Here is an 11,785-nt window from a genome sequence, read left to right as displayed (position 1 = left end):
ATCATATTCATAGGAAACAAAGCTCAGATCAATCACATTATGATGAAAGTTTCTCTATTTAAATGTAAAATATGTTCTTGTGTCTCTCATTCAGCCATTCCCTAATTCTGTAAACAATTGTATGTGTATAAATACCCCTGTGTGCATACAATTCTTTACAAAGTAACTCGTTCTGTTTAGTGTTTTACAGAGCCGTTTATGTACTTGTTTCATGTTCATGGTTTTCCATTTTTTTAACCTAGTTTTGGTTTCAGATTTGTCATCTTTGTTGTTTGCTAATTGCCTGAGCATTGCTTATAATTTGTTGCGTTTATTTTTGCCTGCCATTTTTGGATTTGGCTGTTTATTTAATAAATGTTCTTACCAGTACTTGCATCTGCGTCCAACATCATGCATTCATTTACATTTATATGACATCATGTAATTTTCTACAAGAATATGCAAATACGCACTGCAGTTAATGTAGTTAATGCAGTTAAATTATTTTCATTGCCTTGCAACTGCATTAGTATTTATGCTCCTGCATACAGTGCTTAGTTATTAATTGAAAACAAGTAGCTTGAGTGAAATAATTGATTTAATTTATGTGTTCTCTGATCTACTAAAATCTTTTTTAACATTGACATGACAGTTAATATAATTTCCCCTAATTGTGCATTATTAAGTACACAACGGCAATTAAATCAAATCAAATCCTATTTGTCACATACACATACATACAGGGTATGGACATACAGTTAGATGCTTTTTACGACTGTCCAAATAAAATGGGGTGGAAAAAAAGCCAAAGAAAAAATAGGCAGATAAATAAAGTATAAAAACTATATAAGAAATAGGAATATATAAAGATATATATACAGTGAGGAAAATAAGTATTTGAACACCCTGCTATTTTGCAAGTTCTCCCACTTAGAAATCATGGAGTGGTCTGAAATTGTCATCGTAGGTGCATGTCCACTGTGAGAGACATAATCTAAAAAAAAAAAATCCAGAAATCAAAATGTATGATTTTTAAACTATTTATTTGTATGATACAGCTGCAAATAAGTATTTGAACACCTGAGAAAGTCAATGTTAATATTTGGTACAGTAGCATTTGTTTGAGGTCAAACGTTTCCTGTAGTTTTTCACCAGGTTTGCACACACTGCAGGAGGGATTTTGGCCCACTCCTCCACACAGATCTTCTCTAGATCAGTCAGGTTTCTGGCCTGTCGCTGAGAAACACGGAGTTTGAGCTCCCCCCAAAGATTCTCTATTGGGTTTAGGTCTGGAGACTGGCTAGGCCACGCCAGAACCTTGATATGCTTCTTACAGAGCCACTCCTTGGTTATCCTGGCTGTGTGCTTTGGGTCATTGTCACGTTGGAAGACCCACCCTTGACCCATCTTCAATACTCTAACTGAGGGAAGGAGGTTGTTCCCCAAAATCTCGCAATACATGGCCCCGGTCATCCTCTCCTTAATACAGTGCAGTCGCCCTGTCCCATGTGCAGAAAAACACCCCCAAAGCATGATGCTACCACCCCCATGCTTCACAGTAGGGATGGTGTTCTTGGGATGGTACTCATCATTCTTCTTCATCCAAACACGTTTAGTGAAATTATGACCCAAAAGTTCTATTTTGGTCGCATCTGACCACATGACTTTCTCCCATGACTCTGGTTTAAGCAGGGGAACCTTCCATGCCATGCATGATTTCAAACCATGACGTCTTAGTGTATTACCAACAGTAACCTTGGAAACGGTGGTCTCAGCTCTTTTCAGGTCATTGACCAGCTCCTACCGTGTAGTTCTGGGTTGATTTCTCACCTTCCTTAGGATCATTGAGACCCCACGAGGTGATATCTTGCATGGAGCCCCAGTCCGAGGGAGATTGACAGTCATGTTTAGCTTCTTCCATTTCCTAATGATTGCTCCAACAGTGGACCTTTTTTCACCGAGCTGCTTGGCAATTTCCCCGTAACCTTTCCAGCCTTGTGGAGGTGTACAATTTTGTCTCTAGTGTCTTTGGACAGCTCTTTGGTCTTGGCCATGTTAGTAGTTGGATTCTTACTGATTGTATGGGGTGTACAGGTGTCTTTATGCAGCTAACGACCTTAAACAGGTGCATCTAATTTAGGATAATAAATATAGTGGAGGTGGACATTTTAAAGGCAGACTAACAGGTCTTTGAGGGTCAGAATTCTAGCTGATAGACAGGTGTTCAAATACTTATTTGCAGCTGTATCATACAAAGAAATAGTTTAAAAATCATATATTGTGATTTCTGGATTTTTTTTTTTAGATTATGTCTCTCACAGTGGACATGCACCTACGATGACAATCTCAGACCCCTCCATGATTTCTAAGTGGGGGAACTTGCAAAATAGAAGGGTGTTCAAATACTTATTTTCCTCACTGTATATATATATATATATATATATATATATATATATATATATATATATATATATATATATATATATATATATATATATATATATAATGCTTATGGCAGTAAACAGTTAAACAGTAAACAACAGTAAACAATTGTAAACAATATAAGCGTGGTTTTTGATTGTCCATAAAGTGTTCGTGTGCGGTATGGTGTGGTGTAAAGTGTCCATAAAGTGTCCATGTGCAGAATGGTGTGTGCGTGTCCAGTGTCTAAAGTGTCGTAGCACGAAAAGTGAGATATGTGCAGAGAAAAAAAGTGTGATGATGGAGAGAGTGGGCCAGTTTTTAGATCCTGGGTGTTTCCTGGTTTAAACTTCGAATCGCCTGCGAGAAAAAGCTCCTCCTCATTCTCTCTGTGTTCGCTTACAGGGAGCGGAAGCCTTTCCCTGAACGCAACAAAGAAAAGAGTCCATTCTTGGGATTCTCTGGTCTGGCACCATGTGCTGTAGATGTCCTGCAGGTCAGAGAGCTCCGTGTGGATTTTACGTTCAGCTGAACGCACCACCCTCTGGAGAGCTCGCCAGTCCTGCATGGTGCTGTTCCCGAACCAGGATGTGATGCTACCCGCCAGAACGCTCTCAATGGTGCAGTTGTAAAAAAGTCTTTAGCACCTGAGAGGGTAGTTTAAAGTCCCTTAAGCGTCTCAGATGGTACAGACGCTGCCGGGCCTTCTTTGGTGTGACAGGACCAAGAAAGGTCCTGTGTGATGTGAACACCTAGGTACCGAAAACTGTCCACTCTCTCCACTGGGGGTCCCGTTGATGTTTTAGCGGTTGGTATGACTGCCCCTGCTTCGTGCTGAAGTCCACGATCAACTCCTTATTCTTGCTGACTTTCAGGAGAAGGTTGTTCTCCTGGCACCATCTCTCCAGGTTTTTAACCTCCTGTAGGTAGGCCGTCTCGTCGTTGTTGGAGATCAGGCCCAACACAACAGTGTCGTCAGCAAACTTGATGATGGTGGTGGAGTTGGAAGTGACCACGCAGTCATATGTGTACAGTGAGTACAGCAGGGGGCTCAGAACTCAACCCTGGGGAGCTCCAGTGCTGAGGGTGAGGGTGGATGAAGTGTGTTTTCCCACCCGTACGGCTTGTGGTCTGTCTGTCAGGAAGTTAGAGATCCATTGGCACAGCGGCAGGCTGAGTCCCAGGACCTCCAACTTAGAGGTGAGTGTGAAAGGAATTATGGTGTTAAATGCTGAACTCTAGTCCACAAACAGCATCTTTGTATAATTCCCATTTCTTTGGTCCAGGTGACTCATCGTGGTGTGGAGGAGATGTGCAATGGCGTCCTCAGTGGAACGGGTCTGACGGTACGCAAACTGTAGTGGATCCAGTGTGTCTGGTAGTGAGGCAGTGATGAAGTCTCTGACCAGTCTCTCAAAGCACTTCATCACTACTGAGGTCAAGGCTACAGGGCGGTAGTCGTTAAGGCAGGCAGGCTGGGTTTTCTTCGGGACAGGAACAATGGTGGACTGTTTGAAACATGAGGGGACAACAGATTGTTCCAGTGAGAGGTTGAATATCTCAGTGAACACCGGTGCTAGCTGGTAAACGCAGGCTTTCAGAACCCGACCTGTGATGCCATCTGGTCCTGCTGCATTCCTGGTATTCACTTTCTTGAATGCCCTCCTCACGTCATGCTCCGAGATGGTGAACGTGTTTACCTTTCCGGCTCGCTTGGCGTGCACCCTGTTTGTGACGCTAGCGCCGCTAGCGTGGTTAGCTGCAGCCTCGAAACGAGCATAAAAGGTGTTTAGCTCATCTGCCAGAGAAGCGTCCGCATTCACCATTCTAGAAGATGGTGTTCTATTGTCCGTGATTGTTCTTAGTCCCTGCCACAGGCTCCTAAAGCCACCTTGTTGGAACTGTGACTCTAGTTTCCTCCCGTAGCTCCGCTTTGCTTCCTTCACCGCTCTGCGAACACTGTAAGACGCAGCCTTGTACTCATCCATGTCCCCGGTGGTGAGCCCCGTGTTGTAGGCAGCAGAGTGGGATTTCAGAGCATTGCGGATGGTTTTATCCACCCACGGCTTCTGGTTGGGAAACAGTGGTTTTATTGCACCATATCATCCGCTAGTTTCCCGATAAATCCCACAACTGCTTCCGTAAACATGTTGACATCATCAGAGCTGCGCCTGAACATGTCCCAGTCTGCGTCATCCAAAGCCTCCTGCAGAGTGGCCACCGATTGGTCAGTCCAGCGCACCACCTCCCTCTGAACTGGAGCTTCCTGTTTTAGCCTTTGTTTGTAAACAGGCATGGGAAAGATGGCGGCATGGTCCGATTTTCCAAATGGTGGACGTGATTGTGCCTTGTAGCTGCTTTTGAATGTTGTGTAACAGTGGTCCAGTGTCCTTTCGCCACTGGTGGGGCAGGTGATGTGCTGATGAAAGTTCGGTAGTGCGCGCTTGAGGTTGGCACTGTTAAAATCTCCTACCACAATGAGCGCAGCGTCCCGATGCTGTGTTTGGTAAAGAGTTAGTGTCTCATGTAAATCCAATACTGCAGTGTCCGTGCCTGCTTGAGGTGGAATATAAACGGCACTGACTATGACCGAGCTGAATTCCCAAGGTAGATAAAAGGGCCGACATTTGATGGTCAGTAGTTCCAGATTTGGTGTGCAGGAGCATGAAAGAGGAACTATGCTCACGCTGTCGCACCAGTGGTTGTTCACCATCAGACACACTCCACCACTTCTTGACTTCCCCGACTCGACCGGCTGGATGGCGTGGTCCGGTACCACTGGGTTCAGCAATGTCTCGGTGAAGCAGAGAAGGTTGCAGTCCCGAATGTCTCTCTAGAACTTGACCCTTGCCCTGAGGTTGTTGAGCTTGTTCTCCAGTGACTGGACATTGGCTAACAGGATACTAGGTAAGGGAGCGCGGTGTGCGCGTGCCCTCAGCCTGTTACTGACGCCGGCTTGTTTCCCTCGTGGACGCCGGTACGGGTCGCGTCCTTTGTTCTCCCTCAGGATCTCCCTCGGCCAGCATGGGTCCGGGTTTAAAAACGGCAAAAGGTGAATGCATTGTACACCAATATATATGAGAGTCTCTGTCATATCTAATGATGTCCATCTTGTGTGAATGGAACTGTAACTAGTTAAATAAAAGTATAAACAAAAAAAGGGAAAACGTAGCCGGTGCAGTCGTGACGGCAGCCGACCGTCATCTTTAATAAGAGGGATTGTGATTCCTGCATATGAGTGGTGGCTCAGGACCCAAGTGTTCTCACAGAATGCAATCCCCTCTGTACGATCAAGGTCATGCGCCGAGCCCTACGTGTCTTAGATGTTTGGAGAGATCCCGGGTTCCTATCTCTAGGACATGTGCTGGGAGTTGCTGGTCATTGAGTAATGCTTATGACGTTTGTGTCCCTCACGGGGTGGGGAGCAGTCATGAGTGGCTCCACCCAAGGTCTGTGGGAAGGGTCCCATCTACTATGGCACATCAATTGCCTAGAGATGCTGGTCGTGCTTCTGGCTTCTAAAGCCTCCGGTGCGACCTAGAGTGCCTGGGTGGGACCTGGCCATTGTGCTGGAGGCTCTATCTGAGCCCCCCTTCGAGCCCCTGACTGACTCTTGTTCCCAAAGCATTGCGAAGCAGCTAAAATTCCAGAAAAAGAACATCTCTAGGTTATGTATGTCACCCTAGTTGCCTGACGGAATGAGACACTGCAACCCCTTGACAAACTGTGTTTTATAGCTTCCTGGTCTTGATATCTCCCCGCTGATGACGTCGTGCCTTCAATTGAACAGATTACACACGCGATTCAGAATGTGGATGACACAGAAGTGTTCCCAAAGTGTTGTGACACAGCATCTCGTTCCCTCATGGAACTAGGGTTACATACAAAACCTAGAGACGTTTGTTGGAGCACTATTTGCTTTAATTACAGCATGGATTTGCCATGGAATCATTTCCATAAGTTTATATGTCACAATATTTGTTTTTGTCCGGAATTGCATTAATTTCTTGGCAAAATCTTGTTCTGACTGCTGTGTAAAGACATTGCAAGCAAATCCCAAATATTCTCAATGCGGTTAAGGTCTGGAGTCTTTGGTTGCCAATCCAAGTGTGAGATTGTTGTCTTATGCTCCCTGAAACACTCTAACAAACTGCCTAAAGAATCCTGGCATCTTAGAATATGCTTATGCCAACAGGAAAACCCACTGATGGAAACCCTTGATCATTTGGTATATGCAGGTAGTTAGTGTAATTTGTGCTCATTAAAATGGTGCTGACCCCAGATCTGAACAATTGAAGCAACACCAAATCATTTCACTGCCACACAGGCTGGCACAGTTGGCACTACATGATGGGTACATCACTTCAACCACCTTTCTTCTTAGCCTGATGCGAACATCACTTTGGAACAGGGTACATCTGAACTCATCAGATCACATAAGCTTTTTTTTTTATTGCTCTATAGTCCCTAGCGTATTTAAGTGGGGTTTTTTTTCCCCCCAAATAGCCTCACAAATAAATGGTTTTCTTAAGTTTTCTTTAGTTACTTGAGTTATTTCTGCATTGTGTGTGAGAAAAGTCTCCCATATTCACTACTAAACCTAGTCAATCATTTTTTTTTTTTTTTTTTTTTTTTTTTACAAATTCAATTCATTTCAAATTGATTTCACTAATGGATCTCCAGTCACAATCAAGACTTTTTATTTACTTGATGCAGGCTAGCAGTTTGTTACTTCATGGCCTCTTCCATGACTTCTGACATGGTTGTTCAAGAAATGAGAATCTTCTTTCTGCATCAGTTAAGTTTACCTAATTTGTTTCCAGTGAAACGTATTTGACTGCAATAATCTAGTGGAAGGCTCTTACCAATTTGCTTCTTAACCCCAAAATCTTTTTTGGTTGTGTAACATGTTGGTGAATCCATATTTGGTTTATTTAGAATAAAAAGCAGGGAACATAATTCAAAGGGTATGGTCATGAAACAAGCCAAAGAGTCGAGACACAGTTAAACAGTCTGTGAGGCAAACAAATCAAATATAGTAGAAACACAGAACATAGTCAAAGAAAGAAAAGCACGATTTTGAAACCATTAAGCTAGTAACATAAACGCATGATGTGCAAAACGAGAATTATAATACTTTGCGGCTTCACTAGTGTAAGCATGGTTTATCAATGCTACAATATGAAAGTGCCCTAAGGCTTGGGTGAGTGATTAATCTATTTTGTTTTTCAATATTCAGCTGATGGTTCCCTCTGGTGGCATGGCAGGGATATTGTGGCTGGAATTGTTTCAGGTAGGCAGTGTATATATATTGTTAGAGTATTATACATGATTTGGCATAATTAAATATATTTATGTTCTTAAATATTGAAAAAAAATATACATTTTATATATATATAAATATAAATATAAAAAAATATATATATATATATATATATATATATATATATATATATATATATATATATATATATATATATATATATATATACAGTATATATATATTCATTCATGTTCACTCTTGCCATATGACAATGCAATACATTGACAATATATTGACAGCCTCTCTGAACCACTTCTTTCTAAAGGTTAAGCTACACAAAGATATTGACATGTCCTGCCCAGTTGCAGGACTGTTTTACAGAATGGTATTTTTTAGGTTAAACACATTGAAGTTTTGCTCATTACCAGACAACTTTCTGAATTTAGAAGAAAATGCTCCAAGATGAATCCATTTAAACACACGAACACAAACATACAAAATACATCTTGTATACTATATAGTATATGCACTATGTACCAATAACTGAAAGCATTACAGATTTAGTTTTTGTGTTATTTTTGTGGTAAAATCTAATTGTTTAACTGCATGCCTTCAATCTAAAGTACATTTAAGCTATATAGGTCAATTGAAATACTACACATAACACCAAAATCTTAAAAAATATAATCATTCTCACATATAAGCACTCACAAGCTGTTATTTTAAACATTTTTATATTTGATACATGATTACCACAATTTTTTTATAGTTACTGATTTTTGTCAGTTTGTAAGTACATCATAATAACAAGGTGACAAAACAATTCTGAAATCTCCTGTTTATGTCCAATTTAAAAGGAAACAATGTCAGTGGGGTCTCAGACATATAAAATCAAGGTTGTAAGATCGAGCGTTTAAACTGGTTTGACTTTCAAATGTTTGATTTCAAACAATTTTAAGAAAAAGTGGTCAGTTCCACACAAGGCATAATGTCTAAAAACAAGGAAAAAGTTTTCATCTCTGACACCATAAACCAATGGACTTAGACTACGTGGTAAAAACAAAAAAACAATAAAATTGCTATATCTTACATGTCTAAGTGTCGCTTCATCAACTTTGTAAAGTGCCATTTCTATATATGGGTTAAAAAACTGTATCATGCACAGAAAGAGCTGAACACCATGAAGCAGTACAGTTCTGAGACTCTTATTGGTTGATTTCTTTTTCTCAGATGAAGCAGCTCTGGCTGCAATCATTATCTTAATGTAGGTGAACACAATGATTATGACTGCAAAAAGGAAAAGGTTAATGAAAATTACAGCCCGACCGTGTGCTTGCCACTCTTCAATTATCATGACTTCTGCATTACACACTACGTAGGAGAAAAGAGCCGCAGGTGGAGCTACTGCCCAAAATGCTATAACACTGAACACTGGAATTATACAGCTGATAGTCCATATGGTAATAAGTCCATATAATCTGGTCCTACTTGTGGAGATATCAGCATGTCTCAAAGGCATGCAAATTGCCACATAGCGTTCCAGACACATCGCCACCAAAGTCAGAGGTGTACAACAGGTAAAAAAAGTCTGTATTAAGAACAAGAAAGTACAAACAACCATATGCACAGTGTACTGAAAATAACTTAAAACACCAAGCATAGTAGAGAAAAAAATTAGTGCAGTATCCACAATCAGTGTCTGTGCAAACAAAACATATCGAGTTTCTTCCCTAAATGTCTCCTTTTTCATAAATGTGAATATCATCAAGCAGTTTATATAGACAAAAATTCCAGTCAGTAACTCCATCAACAAAATCTTCTCAAACAAGTACAGTGCAACATTAAATGAATAACTGCTTGAGTTACTATAAACTCCTGCACGCTGCATGGCTGTTAAAATAAATAGGTAAATAAAATAAATTATAAAATGCTACACCATACAACACACACACACACACACACACACACACACACACACACACACACACACACACACACACACACACACACAATAAAAACACTTGTGTCTGTGGGGAAACTAATGATGTAGTGTGAGTCAATATTATCTTAATTATAATAGCGCTCTTGTATTTATACTCTTCTCATGGTAAGGGGGTGGATTTTATAGTTCATTATGATGAAAGATCTACCAATGTTAGCTTTAAAAACAATAGACTATTTTGTGACATTGCTTACAGGTGTATCTCAATAAATTATATATATCATTAAAAAGTTAATTTATTTTAGTAATTCATCACATACAGACTGATATATTTCAAGTGTTTATTTCTTTTAGTTTTGATGAGTATGGTTTATAGCTAATGAAAACCCAAACAGTATCTCAGGAAATTAGAATATTACTTAGGACCAATAAAAAAAAATAAATAAATAAAAAAAAAAAAAAAAAAAAAGATTTTAACACCAAAAAGTTGGACTACTGACAAGTATAAACATGTACAGAACTCAATACTCAAGGGGCTCCCTTTGAGGCGATTGGCCTGAGATGCTGGGGACGTGTTATGGAAGTTCAGGTTGCTCTGATAGTGGCCTTCAGTTCTTCTATGTTGTTAGGTCTGGTGTCTCATATATTTCTACTTTATAATATTCCAGAGATTCATAGATTATCAGTCACCGGTTCCCAACCCACAAAGGATGCATCCGTCGTAAGCGTTACACGACGACCTGGAACCCGGGGACACCGGAGAGAGATATAGCTGGCCAGCGTATACTTTAGCCCAGGGCATTGACCCTGACATGGCAATTGTGACGTAGGTGAAGGAGTAGGTGCAGACAGCGTCTCTTCAACCCGAGGCATCGCCCAATAACCGCTCTCTTTAATGCCCGATAACCGCTCTCTTTCATCCACACTACGTTGGCATACAGCAAGACATGTGGGGTGAAGAGATGGGCCGCATATGGGCTGTCCCAGAATCTGGACACCTCAGTGTGCAGATCAGGGAAAAGGCATACCCCAGCCTGAAGGTAGTGCTGCAGCACAAGTCACTACCTCTAGGAGCTCCTCATACAGCACAGGCTGGGAGTCCATTGGCTCTTCCCTCGGAGGAAGAGAAGCGAAGCGCAGTGATGCTTTAACTAAAGGAAAGAAACTGGTGAACGGCGTCCTTTCGAACCAGAGAGTAAACACTGGACCTGGAAGATGAGGCGGGAGAAATGTACAAGCCCGTCTCCAAGCCCATATCCACCTGTGAGCCCCACAACATCTGACGCCGCCTGCCTCAGCAACAGCAGGGCCAAAGCTGCGAGGGAGAGCTCCCTCCTCAAAGAGCACTCTCTGGGCATGGAGTGCACAGCAAAATGAGTGCAGCATGCGCTCGGGAACCGATCTAGCCTGCTACGCTACCAAGTAAGCGACGCACGGGCTGTGCTTTTTGCACAGTTGCAACGATTGCTTGCTTTTTGGACATTTACCATTTACCTGCAGGGGATAAACACACAGAGAGCATTTTATACTTCCTGGCCTGCGTCCAATTTTACCTGATTACACACATTATTTCAGAGAGTAAACAACGTGGTTACGTTCCCAAAGCGTTCCAATGCAGCTTGAGTTCCTAAAAGGGAACTGTGTACTCATAACAATACAGATGTAAAAGCTAGCAGGAGGCTGAAGAGAGGCAATCCGTTTGCTGGAGAGCTTAACCTACTATGTTGCCTACCTTTTTTGACTCTGCACCACTTAAATTGGTCTCATCTGTGATGATTGCGCAGTTCCATTGTTGCTGTGTCTTGCTTGTGTGAGCTCAGACACAGAAGGTAGCACATTTTTGACAAACTGAAAGTGAATATAGAAACATTTTTTTTTTTAACAAACAGCACAACCTTGTGTCTGCCATTCTTTGAATAACATTGTTTCTATTTTACATACAGCATGGGTGGAGCTGCTGCCCAAAATCCTATTACACCAAACAATGGAATTATAGAGCTAATACTCCATATGATAATAAGTCCATACAATTGGGTCCTGTTGGTAGAGATGGCAGCATGTCTCAATGGTATGCATATTGCCACATAGCATTCCAGACACATAGTCACCAAAGTCAGTGGTGTACAACAGTTAAAAAATGTCTGAATTAGAAAACAGTAAGTACAAAAACCCAGGTTTAA

At 41.4% G+C, this 11,785-nt stretch overlaps 1 pseudogene across 1 annotated transcript; it reads right to left on the bottom strand.

Annotated features, from left to right (window-relative positions):
* Nucleotides 1-8,576: 8,576 nt before the first annotated feature.
* Nucleotides 8,577-9,470, bottom strand: LOC310730512 (odorant receptor 131-2 pseudogene; annotated as a pseudogene). The gene has a single exon. The product of its transcript is annotated as an odorant receptor 131-2 pseudogene (transcript).
* Between the last annotated feature and the right edge of the window lie 2,315 nt (nt 9,471-11,785).

This window comes from Silurus aristotelis, assembly GCF_946808225.1.
Source record: "Silurus aristotelis genome assembly, chromosome: 8".
Lineage (NCBI taxonomy): Eukaryota > Metazoa > Chordata > Actinopteri > Siluriformes > Siluridae > Silurus > Silurus aristotelis.
The sequence above is the reverse complement of the archived record's forward strand: the minus strand, read 5'-3'. Positions and strand labels throughout refer to the sequence as shown.